The 17,285-nt window shown below is 39.5% G+C and overlaps 1 long non-coding RNA gene across 2 annotated transcripts in view; it reads left to right on the forward strand.

Annotated features, from left to right (window-relative positions):
* The first annotated feature begins 3,946 nt into the window (after positions 1-3,946).
* The window catches only part of LOC137043565 (uncharacterized), a 242,401-nt gene continuing 229,062 nt past the window's right edge, over positions 3,947-17,285 (forward strand). For both annotated transcript variants that reach the window (XR_010898519.1, XR_010898520.1), the window contains exon 1: positions 3,947-4,133. This is a non-coding gene — a long non-coding RNA (uncharacterized lncRNA). The remainder of the gene's footprint in view (positions 4,134-17,285) is intronic.

Here is a 17,285-nt window from a genome sequence, read left to right on the forward strand (position 1 = left end):
CTGCAGTTAATTGATCTATAACATGCACACAGCTTGACGATGTCAAACTATTTCAAGGTGTATAATCTTAAAGAGCAATACCGGCATTCATATTCATAATGTGGCCTGACAAACATATGCTGCTCCTAACTAAATCATTCATCTTCTATTAGGGTTCATCATTTTTTGAGATGTGGCTTAAGTCAATTTAAGCTGTAAAGGTCAACAATGCAAACCATCTAATAGCACTCAGAGCAATTTAAGCCTACAAGCTAATTAAATACTCACACTAATTACCCATCATGCCCTTCTCTTTCTCCTTTAGTGCAGACTGCTCATTAAAACAAACACACCAGCTCCTTTCTGATGGATGAGATGTTTTGCTATTACTACTATCTATCTATCTATCTATCTATCTATCTATCTATCTATCTATCTATCTATCTATCTATCTATCTATCTATCTATCTATCTATCTATCTATCTATCTATCTATCTATCTATCTATCTATCTATCTATCTATCTATCTGTCTGTCTGTCTGTCTGTCTGTCTGTCTGTCTGTCTGTCTGTCTGTCTGTCTATCTATCTATCTAGGCATAACACTGATTGTCTCTTCATAACAGCACCTGTTAGTGATTTTGTCCTTAAAATTGATGTAGCTGGAAAAAAGGGCAAGCGTACGGATTAGCAGCAAGCTCTTGTGGGCTTTTCCCGGTCTGCAGTGGTCAGTATCTATCAAAAGTGCTCCAAGGAAGGAACAGTGGTGAACCGGCACCAAGGTCAAGGGTGGCCAAGGCTCACTGATGCACGTGGGGAGCAAAGGCTGGCTCGTGTGGTCCAATTAAACAGAGGAGTTACTGTAGCTCAAATTGCTCAAAAAGGTAATGCTGGTTCTGATAAAAAGGTGTCAGAATACACAGTACATCGCAGTTTGGAATCAGGAAGAAGGTGGCCTGGTTGGACGAATCACTTTTTTTTTTACATCACATGGATGGTCGGGTGCGTGTGCGTGTGCGTGTGCGTGTGCGTGTGCGTGTGCGTCGCTTACCTCGGGAACACCTGCACTATGTGATGGACTATAGGAGGAAGCCAAGTCGGTGGAAGCAATGTGATGCTTTGGCTAGATTCCAAATTCCTGCATCTGTGGGATGTGCTGAACAAACAAGTCTGAACCATAGAGGCTCCACCTCGCAACTTACAGGACTTAAAGAATCTGTTGCTATCATCTTGGTGCCAGATACCACAGCACACCTTAAGGGGTCTAGTGGAGTCCATGCCTCGACGGGTCAGAGCTGTTTTGGCAGCAACAGGGGGACCGACACGATATTAGGATGTTGTATGATCATGATGTTATGCCTGATCGGTGTATTGAAAAGTGGGTTATAAAATCTATTATTATTATTATATATAACAGACAAAGGCTTAGTGAGTATAATATTTTATGCTCATTAATGCGTTGTCTGTTACAGTAATAACTGTAATAAAATGAAATATTATTAGCAGGGTTTGACATTAAGCCTTGTCATGTGAAAGTAAATCAGTCCTTCACTTGTTCGGGTAAAAAAGCATTGTAAATAATGCATCATAATTCTGAGATGAAAAGTCGCAATTACCCTTTTTATTTCTTATTGTGTGGCAGAAACAACCTTCCATTCGAATGTCTGTGATTGCTGATGTTATTATCCTAACACTTCTCCTCGTGTGTTTTTGACCTACCTGAGCAACCGTTTGAGCACCATGCTTTCATTTAGTTTCAATATGGATAATATTCTATGAAAAAATAACATAAATAAAGCCAAACAGCAGAATCTGTGAAGACTGGCCATTTGAATATCAGTGTCAGGTAAGTAGATCCTCAGTGTCAGAGTAAAAGACTTAGATTCTAGATTGTTCTACTCACTTTTGTAAGTTTGTTATACACAGCCACTGCTATAAAAAGTTGAATTTTAATAAATAAAAACATTTTACCTCTGTAGAAAAAAAAAACACAGAGATGAATCGGTACATGAAATCACAGATGTCGAGTGATGAATATCTCAAACGTCATTTAGACAGCTCTGAATAAGGCTTATCAATAATTCATCCGCTTTTTCATGACTGGTCTCAGAATAGTAAATGTTAATGACTAACTGTTTTCAAACTGATGTAAAAAGACATCAAATTATTGACCTGACATAACAGGATTTTTCTGCTTCCCCACTTTTTAATTAGTGCTTCTTCAGCAAATTCGCATGCAGTTTTTTTAGGTGTTTACCTCTCCGCTAGCGCCCTGGGGGCCCTCAGGAGCTCTGACACCTTTTTGAATACTGATTCATATTACCTATAAATGTTAAATTGTGTTAAAATATAAACAATATGCCGTGAATGTATTTGTAATCCATTTAATTTGTGGCTGGAGTGTTCATGGCGGTTCTGTTTTCTCCAGGTTTTCTAATAAGAGGACAGGAGAAGCTGAATCTTTCAGGAAGACTATAGGCAGCAGACTGCAATTTCATACCTCATAATAATTCCTATTGCTGCATTTCTGAAGTCATCAGCAGTTCAGCCGCTTGCATTGTCTTCCTGGAATACACACCACCAAATTAATATGATCAGTTAGCGATGAATGGGAGGCCTTCTTTATGTGATAATGAAAACGGTAAAGGAAATAGGAGTCTTCCAGGAGAACGCTGCAGAAACTTCTCTTCAGCTGAGTTGATTTAATAAACACCGGATAGTGTGATGTTTAATCTGTCTAATAGCATCTGCCCTTCCAGAGAAATACATCTCTCTCTTCCTATCTTTGATGTAGATGGAGTTCGTGTTCTAGCCATTCGAGGGGAGAAACGGCAGGTATCATTATTTGGTTTAAAAGTGGTTTCTGATGGGTTTTACCTTACAAATAACACTGACTTGTGGAGGATTGACAAGAGGCACTCATGAGCAAATGTGAAGGTCCCAGAGGCTCGAGACATGAGAGTGGAAAATAAATTAGAGATGTGCTATTGTAAAGCACTAGAGCTATATAATCTCTAATGTGCTCCTTTTCATCTCGCCACAATGAGTCTAGTACCGTCACTGATGTTGGTGTGCTGAGACGCCTTCAATTATGGGAAACTACATTTAAATAATTTCCTCCAGAGCCCTAATAAGACTGTTTAGCTCTCACCCACCGTGCAAAATCATGCAATATCCTACTGTTTGTTTGTTACATGACAGTTTCTTTGCTCTTTATATTATGTAAAAATATAAAAGCATCTGAACATGCACACACACATGCACATACTCAAATTGTGGAAATGAATAATTTATGTTAGAACTAGAAAAAAAAAAAAAACTTTGTGTGTAAACAGCATCTACCATGGTAATCATATATTTTTAGCCTACTGTTTATTGGACAATGAAAGTTTATTGTTATGTAAATAGTCAGCTTGCTGACAAATTCTGTAATTTCAGTCAAATACAGGCTGATTCCAAAGAGTTTATATGGACAATAAATAAGGAGTGTATAGCCTCGGCTTACTCGTTCTGATGAAAGACAATCAGCAAAATGCACTCACGTAATTAACTTTATTCAAATGTTTCTATTTGCATTGACACCGATCATCCATTTGACAAAACTAACGTGACACGCATAAAAAAAGCATAAAAGAAATGCATAGAGACGTCGTTGCATGATGACGTCCGCAACCTATGAATCAGCTGTTTGAACCTGTTCATTGAGCCAAAAGGTTTGTTCGAGATCCATTGGCGCTGCGCAGACCGATCGGTGTATGACATCAAAGTCCCGCGAGAGAGATTCAAAAGCACAAGGAGTAGTTTGCTCTACAATCGTTCTCGCGGTTCTTTGATGTCATATGCTGCTCAGTCTGCGCAGCGCCAATGGATCTCGAACAAACCTAAACTGTCCGAAAAGAACCGGTTCGCGGAAATGAATCGGTCTTTGCATCACTCGTTTGCACTAACACGTTTCAATCACACTGTGTTCCTCATCTCTGCCCGGTTGAGCTGCCTGATGAAGAGTGTTGGCTGTTTTTTCAACCTGGGTAAAAGTTTGTCCTCAAACTGATGAACTTGGAGTGGTTAAAGGCAGGCTCCGCATAAAAGCTTCTCCTGAAAGAAATAGCTGTTCCCATTTTGTCTGGACAATTTGTTGTTTATGGATCACACCTTGTAAGTAGGCCTATGTCTTATTATTTGTAGTTGTGTTTTCTATTAAAAGTTCCAAGGTTTTATGTAGTTGCTTGCTATGTAAACGAAGGGCAAAGATTGCCTCTGCTAAATGACATTACAGTTTAGTTTATTTTTTATTATTTTTATTTTACATTATTTGTAAGCTCTTGCTTTTGTAATGTGGTTCACTGCCCATTAGGGAAATTAATTACCAATGATTTTGTGATTAATTATTATACACAAATTCTGTGCTTGAAATCCTTTTGTATGATCCTCTTGTTTGTTAACGTTGTCAATCGGGCTCAAATTGGTTTGAAACAGATATTGAGTCTGAGTGGAGCTGGAGCATTAAAGCAGCACTAGGTAACTTTTCAACCTTCAAACTATATTTTCAAGACTCTTGTGATGATACATCGACTTACAATAGGTTGAATGACACGTCTGCCATAGCCTGATGGGGTCTGTATCGTTTTTAATCATACTTTTAAACTTCGGGTTTCGGGTAGTAACCCGAGAACAAAAAGAACTACAAAATTCGACTGCTTTACGGCATATACGTCACTTCCACCAACACCCACACTTCCTTACATTCGGACGTGCGAGCCCAACTTTGTTTGTCGGATAATATAGTCATGTCCGAAGCAGCACAGACTAATAAGAAAGAAAAGGTTTTGTTGGAGGAAAGCAATAAGAGGAAATGAAAAAGTGATGTGATTAAAGGCAGGGCGAGGATCAACATGTGACCAGCGTTTGCTCGTCGGCGTGAGCTGAAGGAGGCGTGCCCGACCGATGCTGTCCTGCTTGTTACGGTGAGCTACCACTCAAACATTGAACTGAAGTATCATATAGATTCTGTAAAACGGTAACCAATAGACTACTATAATGACGCTGGCTTGTAAACGTGAGCATCGTGATTATTTGGCGTTTGAAAAAAATAAAACCCATGAAATTATATTCATATGACATGCTGAAACATATATCACTGACTGTACCTGGGATGAAGATGTTTCACACGCGCCGCCAGAAGAACACCTGCATGTGAACTCCTCCTGCAGTGTTCAGGTTAACTGTTAGTGCTGCACCAACCCGCGGGGCTGATTTTATGAAGTTATTTGGCCCACCCCGCACCACTGTATATATTTTTACAACACGCCCCGCACCCGCGATCATTAAATAGACATACGGGGTCCGCGGGTTATGAGACAACCTGCGCATCACTAGTTCAGAGCTATCAGGGCTGTCATGTCAACAAATGCACGCGCGATGGCATCCCCTGTTGTAGGATGACAGATCTCAGGACAGTAGTTGAGGACATTATTTTTTTCCAACTGTAGGAGGACCCAGAGAGCAAAAGTAGCCAAGTGCTGCTTTAAGGGGCGGGACAGTGCTAAACAGTGCCAGTCACAGCACATTGGGCCAGCTGAACAATCACTGCACATCTCGTAATCTTTTGGAAGGAGGGGCTTAAACTGCAGTTCATCGACTGGCTGCTAGAGACTCTCAAGGGGAGTAAACTCTGTATCTCCCTCTCCCCCATGTGAAAATCATAGACTGTAAAAACAGCACAACAACCCCCCGCTGGACTGTGCTCATTTTATATTATTTGGGTTCGTTTGTGTCAAAGTCAAAGCAGCAGCTGTTTACCTGGTTGCTTAGTAACGACAGCTTCACTTTTATGTTTTAGTTTTTGAACCGTTGGTTTTGTTACTAGAGCTTCATTACGTAATGACATTTGCATCTATCTGCTGCGAATTTAGGCTACTGCAAATGCTCTAAAGAACGCTGAAAACGAGCAGAGAGGATATCTACAGCTCTCTGCTTGCAGTATGTCAGTGACGCTCGTCAGGTAAATGAGTAAAACACACAAAACACATTTTTATCAAAACATTTTAATGGTTCACTTCTGCAATTTAAATTTGTGGTTCAACGGTATAACGATTGCGTTCACATTAGCAACGAAACCGTAGCAGAGTTCACATGAACCAAACCCCAGACCACCTTTTAAAGCAGACTTGGGTACGGTTCGCGGGTGCGCACCCGAGTTCGGAAGACCGCGTTTATGTCATCCAAACAAACCGAACTCTGACGTCAATCGAAACCCGGGTGCAAACCAAAAGTGCTAGTGTGAAAGCACCCTAACAGACAGCAGACAAACAGCAATCCACCTGTCACTCAAAGTGGCACTCAGAATGCCCTAAATATGTATATGATGTAAACAAATGAGTTGTAAAAACAAAATAAAATAAAATAAAAATCACCCCCTCACAGTTGTCAATCAAAATTAGCTGTATAGACCAAAACCACCATTTGTACCAGGCTGTAAACATGTTTTTTTCTGATGAAAAGTTGAGAATTTTAACATAGGGCTCAATGAGATTCTGCTCCTTATGGAGCCTGTCCCTAGTGGCCAGTTGATGAATTACAGTTTAAGTCACTGATTTTTATTTTTATTTTATAACTCATCTGTTTAATTTATATTAAGCCTTAAGTTGTGTATTAGGATTGTGGATTGCCACTATGGTTGAGCTAGACAGGCGTGGTTTTAGCAACAATGCACCTCAACGCCACCTAGGGATGCGCGGTATAGTGGTACTGGAAAAATACCGGTATATATTTTATTTCAAACGGTACGATATCATGATTTTGCACATTTCGGTATATGCTGCTGTTCCGAAGTTCAACGCTAGATGGCAGCGCTCTACCCAAACTCACCCGAAACAACCGGCAAATGTGACAACAACATAGACGAACAAAATGGATAAAGCAGTTGAATCTCACTCAAGATGTCTAAAACGAATTAATAAAGAGAGGAGTAGAAGTGGAATTTGTAAATACTTTGCTTATAAAACTAATGAAGAACCATCAAACCTAGCCAAGAACTGCAACATCTGTCACTATCCTGACTTCTGAAGAGATCGACAGGTTAGTGAATCAAACCATCTCATTTAGACATTTATTTTCTTTTTACACTGATCAACGCACACACATAGCCTAACATAAGATCGAAAATCACAATCTCCAGCTTTCGTTTCAACCAATGACATTTAGATCTCTTAATATTTGCTTGCGTACTATTGCACTATTTACATTCACGTTAGACACAACCGACTGTGTTTATGTGAATACTAAAGACAGACATTTTTACATAATTATGTGTATTTGACTGTTTAAGGAAATTTAATTTGTAATGTGCGAGCTCTACGTTACAGGAGTGTGTGTGTCGTTGTTATGAGCTCATGTCTCCTGTAACTTATTACGAAATGTTATAAAATCTCTTGCGTGTTCAAATGATTTCCGTTATCCATCCCGAGACGAGCGTGAAATGTTGAATCGGATTATGCAGATTGCTTTAGTGTAGTGCGATTTCTTTTGAACCCAGAAGCAATTTGCTAATTTTGAGAGATTTTTGCTGCAATTTTTTCTCACAAGAAAGTTTTCAAATGACTGATTTGATGTGATAAGCTTTGCTGATTAATTTACTAATAAACATTTGTGGTGATTTTCCACTTTATAAACTCAAAACTTGCATAATTGTTCTCATTCTTGTGCAATATACCCGCGCTAATATCAGACCATGTGGTATCGATTTAATATCGGTACTTCGGTATTAGATTGTGGTACCGTACCGAAGCCAAAATTGTGGTATCGAACCATCCCTAACTCCACCCACGTCTCGCCTCTTTGCCTATTTTCAGTTGTCCAGGAGTGACAGAGGGTGACGCACTGCCAAGATGGCGACGGCCTGCTCTTTGGGCTTCAAAAATGCTCTTCACAAAACTACATGTGACGTCACGGACACTACGTCTGTAGTTTTATACAGTCTAGGGTTTGGCGCAGCAGTGGAGCTGTAATGTAAAATATCTGAAAATAATGAACTAAATAATGAACAATCAAACATGAAAACATTATACTACACCTCAAAAAATAAAAAAGACGTTGTAAAAGGAAATAATAAAACCCTTTTAAAGGAAAGCTGAACTTATAAGGCATTTTTTTAATACGTCTGATGTGAGAAATCAGGGAGAGATCTTAAGTGTATGGAAGCATGATTATCAGCAAAACCAATCTGATCAATAGGCCTAGTGATTTACATTTACTGTCCCTGAAAAAAAAACTGTCACAGGCTGCCCCTGCCTGGTTATTCGGGGGCATTTACTTGTTTTCCACACACACAACACATTGTGGCTCTCCTCTTCCTTTCTGTTTTTATTTTTGTAATTGTTCTTTTTGCTTGCTCTTCGAGTGAGGCACAGGAATGACAAGCTGAGTGACATTTGACCGTTTAACCTCAGTTCATCCGCTGATATCACGAGCCTTTCCCCTCGCAGTCGCACGGTGCTCCACTCTGTCATGAGCTCGTCTCTAATGCCATGATAAGGCAGGAGCTGAAAAATCCTCACAATAGCACTCGGTTAGTTAGTAGAGCAGTCACAGCTCACAGCTCAAGTGAATAGAGTGATGCTGCAGGTGTCAGATCTCTAAAGAACATGACTGACAGATGCTTGTCAGGGAATACGAGCAGTAAAGGAATCATACAGATTTGCAATTACTTTTCTGTTGTCTGCAAACAGTATCTAAATGTGACTGCTTGGTATACAGAGCCTGTAATGTCCAAATCATGTTATTGAGTATGTATTAATGCATATGTGTTTGTGGTCACTATAGATTTTAAAGTGATTTTACTTTAAATTACAGAATGCCTGGTCCCAAGTCGGTGGAGAAGTGCTCGTAGCATATAGACTCACTCAACAGACCTCTTAGATACTTAGAAAAGAGTCAGCTGGAAAAACCTTGGGTTCGTTCCAAACATAAGACAGCGTTTAGCTTTTATGACAAAAACAGCAGCTGAAACCAGCTTCCAGAAAACCTCAAATGTGCCACAACTATAGCCATATCCAAAAAACGAATATTGTCATCCTGTGAATTCTTTAATTAAAGCCCTGTACTACACTTTTTATTGGTTTCTCTTTTATATGCATTTTAAATCAACTTATTTAATGTCTAATTCATTTTGCGCTACAGAGAGAACTTCTGAAACCCTGCTGCACTGCTTGATGCAGCTGTGGTCAGAATTATTGGCACCCCTGGTAAATATGATTAAAGATGACTGTAAAAAAAAAAATCTGCATTGTTTATCGTTTTGATAGATTTTTCTTTAATTGCAAAAATCTAACTTTTAATTCAAGTAGAAGAATAACTGAGGGGGTGGGGGGTGTTTACTCACGTGACGATAGCCAAGAGCACAGACATTTGAAGCAGTTTTACTCACCGGCTGCTTCCAAAGCAGGACCGAACCTTTATCGCTGGGACCGCTCCGTCAAAAACACTCTTCTTTGGTATGATTTGGTAAAGTCCTGTGACAGCAGTGACCGGTGGAGATCCACTTTGCGATGCGACTGAAGCGATGTTGTGAAGCTTCCTGTCATTTCTGTGTTTAAATCGGTTCAAATGCAGCGCTGCCTTCCCAAAAAACGGTGCAGAAGCGTTGAAGTCGCTTGATGTCACCCATAGGAATAAAGTGGAGCGCGGCGCGGACTATAACGACAGAAGTGTTCACGGACGACTGGATCTGCAGCTGAGCGAGAGTTTATGGGCGTGCATTTCCTCTCTCGCTCTAGTCACGCGCGCGCACCCTACCGGGAGAAGAGCCCGTACGGCCCATACAAGGACCTTCCGCTCTATCGACGTCAAGCCGAGCCATACTCGAAAAAAACTCTCTGAATCTTGTGAGAAACCGGAAGGAGTATTTTTGACACCGAAATACTCCATCAAACGTCCAACTTAGTTTTTGAAACGTTGTCTATGTTTTGGATGGGAATCCAAGTCTTTAACAGTGTAAAAAGCTCAGTATGCATGAAACAGCATTTCACCCCCCCCCCCCCTTTAAATGGACAGCAGTGCCACCTAGTGAACATGCTGTCCTTAAAGGGACAGTTCACCTCTAAAATTGTGAAATTATTTACTCACTCTAATAGTGTTCCAAACCTGTATTCATTTCTCGATGACAGAGTTTTCATTTTTGAGTGAACTATCCCTTTAATGTTAACACAACAACGAAAGACAAAGAGAAAATCACTCAATGCTCTTGACTGAAAAACTAATGCAGTAGCTAAGAATCAACGTATATAGTGAAGTCTATGCAGTGTTTTATGTTTACATTTATTCATTAAATTTCACACTAAAATGCTACTGTACAGCTCTGAGCTGCCAGTGTAAATCTTTATATATGTATTTGATATCATACAATACACTAGGAATGTGTACAGGGCTTTTTATAAGTTCAACCACAAAAAAGTAGTAGAAATTTAGTAAAGTAAAGTTAAGTTTAAGAAAGGTTTTCCAATTCTTTTAAGTAAAATAAAGAAAGAGTATTGCAAAAAGTCATTTTACTCCTTAACCTCTTGCTGTTCCTGTCGCTTAAGAATAGAATAGCAAAAAACTGATGTGACAAGCCATCAGATCCGAACCGAAAACCATGGTTAAAAACTGAGGTTTGTTTTGAACCGTGGACTAACTGTATTGTTGCATCCCTAGTGCCTAGACTCTAAACCCAGCCTGATCTGTCGGCGATTTGATTTCGCCCTGCAGCTCGGTCTGGAAACCTGTACATTCATTTCTACTGCTTCTGTTTCACTTTTGCGGGAACCAATCACAGACTGGCTTATCCACCTGGTGTGCTATTGGCAGGTTTAACACGATGACAGATAGAGAAGCAACGGGTTGTTGCCTGTTGATTACGCCTCTTGTGGTCTGACTGGTTAAAGAACTATCCAATTGCGTACAGTCATTTGAATTATTCTCGTTGATCACGCCTCTTGTGCAGTAGAAAATACAGAGCAGACTCCCCATGTTCAATCTTCAAAGACTGAGCTTGGTCTGGTGATAGCCAGACAAAAGGGGGTCAATAATTCTGACCACAACTGTATCTGTAGTGTTTAGGAGAGCAAATGAATTAAGTATTCAGATTATAGATTTCAGAGATAAGAGATTTGAGGGGTGCTTTCACATCTGCCTCATTTAGTTCGGTTGAATCGTGCTAGAGTTTGTTTCCCTCTTTGGTGCGGTTCGTTTGGACAGGTGCACACAATGTAGTAGATTATGGCCAGGGACAAAACCAGCCCGCGCAGTCGTCTCTCCATGTTGTGTAGTTGGCTTTTCCTCTTCTGCACTGTAAACATTTTTTGTTGGTTTTTGTTGGTTTAACTTAAAAAAGTAAGTACCCTGGTTGCCTTAATTTTGAGTTTATTGAAATTAAAAATTTGAGTTGATACAATGAAGGAAATTTGTTTAATAAATAGAAACTCAAAATATTATTGTATCTGAACCACATAAAAAATTTGATAAATCATGAAAATAGCACTATTTGGCATGTTTCACTGCGTCATCAAAAATAAAACACACACAATTACCCAATATGCTTACAAAATCTTTTAATAATATTTCAATAAAGGTTGTCGAATCTCAACAAATGTTCATTGTATTAACTCAAAATTTTAATTTCAATGAAATCAAAATTTTAAGGCAACCAGGTAATTTTCTAAATAATATTTTACAGTGTGTTAGAATTTTCCCACACGTAAATTCTGACCAATCGAAAAGCAGTTTAGGAAATACGCCATGGCCAGTAATGTGGATGTTGTCATGTGCCTGCGTTTTGTTTCGTTTCAACTGGTTCGGACCAAAGCAATCAGTGTGGTGTGAAAAGGAACCAAAAAAGGTGAAAAATGCAACAATGTATAATTGTTTGCCCTTGGTTCGGACCAAATGAACCGAACTAGAGATGTGAAAGCACCCTTAGAATACAGTGTGCATTATGTGGCTGTAATTTTATACCCTGGACAAGCACAAGATAATGGTTCAAAAACTCTGATAATCTATAAAATGTGTTTAAATTTCTGTTCTCATTTTTTTTTTCAAGGGACATGATTTACCAGTATCCTTTTTTGTTTTCCAGGAAATCCACAGCATTTGGTTCTAGGTAATTGGTTGTTATTAAGCGCCACAGCGAGACTGTAATATTGATGGGGAATTGATGTTCTTAGTTTTCAAGCTTTCAATATCTGCAGGTGTATAGGGAGCAGTAATGCAATTAGTATAAACATGAGTTTTAACATTCTGTAATACTTCTACTGTTTTCCAGGAGGTCGGTTTGTGGTAATCATGTACTGAAAGACCGTTTGGGGAAGGACTAATTAAAAGGGAGATGGAATAATCTGAGGTCAAATATTTATTGTAGCATCAGTGTTTTTTTCCAAACTGTTGGCTTGATTATGTGAAGATTAGTGATGGCTGACAGAATTCAGTTTTTTTTTCTTCGTTTCTCAAATCGCAGAAACTCCCAGACGGGACAACACTAGAGAAAAAGGATCATTGCACTCCAAATAGCTACATAATAAGTTTATATTTTATTATAAGAAAAGTAAGCATGCTGTTAAGGCACCAGCTGAGAATGTCTGGATTATCTGTTGTATAAGCATTGTTACTTTCCCCCAGAGATAAACGTGTGCAACCAGTTTACATTGATTGGATGGTGTCTAGAGTACTCCAGAAAGTGGAATTGTCTTTACATTGACAGAGCTGGCATTATGTGTTTCTGTTTACATAAGGTTATCAATATAAATCAATAGTTGAATATATTGAGCGAGGTCTGCTTGAAGAGATTCGTTTAAATGGCTTTGTGTAGATTCATCGGGACTCCACTGGGTCCACGTTTGACATAGTCCTCAGTAGTGCAGTGTAGTGTAAGACAGGATTAGGACCTGTGTTCAGACTAATGGTGTTAAGATATTAACGTGCACGCAGGCCAAGAGCAGAAGCATATTCTTTAGAGCATATTTTGCAAATATAGTGCCTCCGTCATTTTTGTAAAACTCCAAAGATGAACCTATATATACAGTTCACAGCAGTTTCCAGCTGCACTAGTGGCAGTACAAAACCAACTGTTAGTTCTTTTCACACACTATGTTTGCAGGGACAGATTATCAGTTAATGTCCTGCAAGAAATGTTTGCATAAAACAAAACAAAGGTACAAGGACAGGAAAAACGTGGGAATCTCTGAGAACGGTAATAAAGCTGAAATCTGACAAAGAAATAGGTGAGGGTTTAAGGTGAAATCTCAAGTTTAGGGATCAGTCTCTTGAAAACATTCTAGTGCAAACAACATAAGTTGTCTTTCTGCCCAGAACTGTGAAGTCTACAAATTTATGATTTCTTGGACCTGTTTATTTTAACACTGGAGCCACTGAGTAGATCTATCAGATGATCCTCAAACCATAAAAAGTTATTGATTGTTTTTTTGTGTTTAGTTTAGTTTAGCTGTTTTACAGACACAGAACAATGTTTTGAAGCATTAATTGTCCATTGCTTTTTCTTTGGTATGACACTTAATAGATTTGTGCTGATTAAATGTAACCGGTCATACTTGACCCGCTCCGAGCAGGATTCATACTGAGATCTCCAGCGTGCTCGGAGGTGGGCAAAACACATAACCCGGGATGTTTGCAAAGCCCAACATCCCGGGTTATGTGTTTTCCAGACGGGCTACTAGAACGTAAGCCCGGCCTGCCGACGGACTATCTTAAATAGGGAAATAACATTCCTTACTTGATGCGAGTTGTTCACTCTTTTGACTTGCAAAAATACAATTGCAGTTTCCCCTCACTCTTTAAAACAATTCCCACCAACTGACGAGGGAGAACCGGTGCTCATTAAATATGCAAATCTTCTCCAATCCTAGCCGTGGGCGTTTACTTCCAAGTCTTTAGTGCATCACGGCCATATAATCCGAGCATTCAGGAGAAAGCCTCAAAACTAAGGTAGAAAATAGCCTAGAAAATTACTTATTAGTTGTGATGTTTTTGAATGTAAATATCATGCGATTGTCATAAGTTGACCTCAAACAACAGTATAAAAATATACTATAATCATTGATTAGACTGACAGGACAGCTGATTCAGTGGTTGCCTAGCAACATAAAAACACTGCAGCGCACTGCAGTTTTCTAAAGGAGAATAATTAAATCAAAAAAAGGCAGTGCGGTGCGCCTTGCGTTTTCCTTTCTGTCTGACGGGGCCTTACTGGCCTACGTCCGTTAAACAAAGAAAGTCTGAGCATTGAAACATGCAACTAAGATTATTAAAAAAAAAAACAGCTCATGAATTTTCACCTCCGGCTTTCTGCTATTTCACCACTTCCTCTGTCAACCTCTCTGGCTCATAAAAGACTCTTAGTTAATACAGTTTTGTTAAAGGGGGGGTGAAATGCTGTTTCATGCATACTGAGCTTTTTACACTGTTAAAGACTTGGATTCCCATCCTAAACATAGACAAAGTTTCAAAAACGAATGTTGGACGTTTGATGGAGTATTTCTGTGTCAAAAATACTCCTTCCGGTTTCTCACAAGTTTCGGAGAGTTTTTTTCGAGTATGGGTCTACTTGACTTTAATAAAGCGGAAGGTCCTTGTATGGGCCGTACGGGCTCTTCTCCCGGTAGGGTGCGCGCGCGTGACTAGAGCGAGAGAGGAAATGCACGCCCATAAACTCTCTCTCAGGTGCAGATCCAGTCGTCCGTGAACACCTTATGTCGGTTATAGTCCGCGCCGCACTCCACTTTATTCCTATGAGTGACGTCGAGCGACTTCAACGCTTCTGCACAGCATTCCGGGAAGGCAGCGCTCCATTTGAACCGATTTGAACGCAGAAATGACGGGAAGCTTCACAACATCGCTTCAGTCGCGTCTCAAAGTGGATTTCCAGGCCACTGCTGTCACAGGACTTCACCAAATCATACCAAAGAAGTGTGTTTTTGACGGAGCGGTCCCAGCGATTAAGGTTCGGTCCTGCTTTGGAAGCAGCCGGTGAGTAAAACTGCTTTAAATGTCTCTGCTGTTGGCTATCGTCTCGTGAGTAAACATCAGTAAACGACACGATCGCGTGCTTCGTCATTCAAATGCGCTAACGGTTACTCCATTGTTGTTCTATGTATAACGTTACACTAGTCTGACGTGCAAAACCGTTTTGCTTGCTACTGCTAAGGTTTAGTCGCATACAATAGTCCATAAACCGAATCATGTCCTCATAAACTGCAAGTAAAGACACAGAAATGTTGACAGGCCACGACAGTACATACCACAGAGACGGACGTCCTGCTGTTGCTCTTCTTCCTGTTCAATTTATTTCTGCCTCAGATTTGATTCTGGATCATTATCTGTATTAGCTGAGATAGCCATGGGTTTCTCCACGCTTGAGGACGTCACCGCTTTGTGCGCGATCGTCATTCTTTAGCTCCGCCCACACGATACGCCTCCAGGCGCTCGGTTTTTTCCGGAAAGACTCGGTACAGCCCATATTTCTTTTATAAATATAATAAAACTAAAGACTTTTCAGAGATATGAAGGATGCAATACTACTCTATAGGTACTCAAGATTGACATGAGATTGACTGAAACTGAGTGTCTCTTTTTTTTTACAAGCTTAGTATTTATGCATTTTGCGCTTGGCCTGTTTAAACAGTGCCCAGGAGTGTTGACCACACATTTCTGCCATTTAAATGTAATCTAACAGTGTTCGTGAACTTTATACAGCTGATCCAAAGGCACAATTCTTCCATCCAAAGATCCATTTGATTCTTACGAGATTGAATGAATTGTAATATTCTGTAAGATATGTGTCATATTGTCTTTTTTCCATAATTGCTGCTTGGAGCTATATTTTGCACTGTTATTATGCCTCCTTAAAGCAAACCCATTTTCCATATTCCTAGTTTTTAGGCTTACACCATCTATTGCTGTGGTATATCCTGGATGTGTCTGGTTTGAAAATGTTTGAGGTCAAAGGCAAAGACAATAAGTGTACTTCTGTGTGAAATAGTATGTTGAGGATGTTAACAGGGGAAAACAATTTATCACTTGCATAAATATAAAATAATGCTTCAGGTGATGTACAGAAACACTTGCAGAAAACTGGAAAAGCTAAATTATCTTTGCAATAATACCAGTAAAAATATTTACTTATTATTTATTAATCTTCAATTAGATTTATTATATTTTTTATTCGAATTTAACAGCTTTCGTTAATTAGTGTCAGTGTCACAGCTGTGTAGAAAAAGTCTACAGTTGGTGCATATATCTAATCTCAGTGCATGTATCAATGTTATACTGTTTTTAAATAAACAGGTCTATTTTGACATTAATATGATGTGCAGAACACAATAGCTCTGTGAACCAAAGCAGGTCATAACGCATGCCTCTCTTTGCTTTCACCTTTTATTAGTAGAAATATGCATGAACATCACCCTCCAGCACTCATTATTTCATACAGCTATATTATGAAGTCGCCTTCTGCTCTCATAAATACTGTCTCAGTGTAACCCTAAACAGAGCAGAGAACTATAAAACATTACATTATAATGATTACAGCATTGCAACGATGCAATGCAACCACTGTACTGGTCAGACCGGATCTCAGAAGCTCAGCTGCTGAAAATTGAATCCCTGAGATGTTGTTGTTGTTGTTTTTTTTATAAAAAAAACTAGTGTAAATATGAATGAATATGCTGAAAGCCGCTGCCGTGCTACTGTGTGCCGTGGAGGGACGATGGAAGAATTACAGTGAGCAGAACATTCCCCATGCAGGGCTCCCTTGAGTGTGCATTCTCCTCTTAGATGTGTTTTCTGTGGATTAAATTTTCTGCTTTAGAAACATGGGAATCACCATTCACAACAGGCACAGGACTTGAGAGAAAAAGCTTACATTTGCCTCTCTTTCAGAGCATGTAAGAGTTGAAGTTGAGGTTGTGCCAGTGGATTTACATGGAGAAGAACTGTGATGTGGTGGGAGATGTATCTGGAGCAAACATGGCTTTGATGGCTGCCATGCACCCGCTGCAGTTAGAGACTTGAGAGATGTGAATAAAACAGCAGTACACATCGCTTACTTCCTCAGAAGACATGTTTGCTTGTTATGGGTTATGTTGTTTTCAGACCCAGAGATGTATTGGTTCTGTTCAATAATTCAAGTCGGATGTAATTGCATTGTGTCTAACAAAGTTATAGTTCACTCATGTGATGTCTTCAGCATTTTTGAATAACAAGTGAGATTCAAATGCATTATTAAAGTTGGCATGAAATGGAAGTTGCGATCAACTTTGCGAT

Source organism: Pseudorasbora parva, chromosome 16 (genome assembly GCF_024679245.1).
Source record: "Pseudorasbora parva isolate DD20220531a chromosome 16, ASM2467924v1, whole genome shotgun sequence".
Taxonomy (NCBI): Eukaryota; Metazoa; Chordata; class Actinopteri; order Cypriniformes; family Gobionidae; genus Pseudorasbora; species Pseudorasbora parva.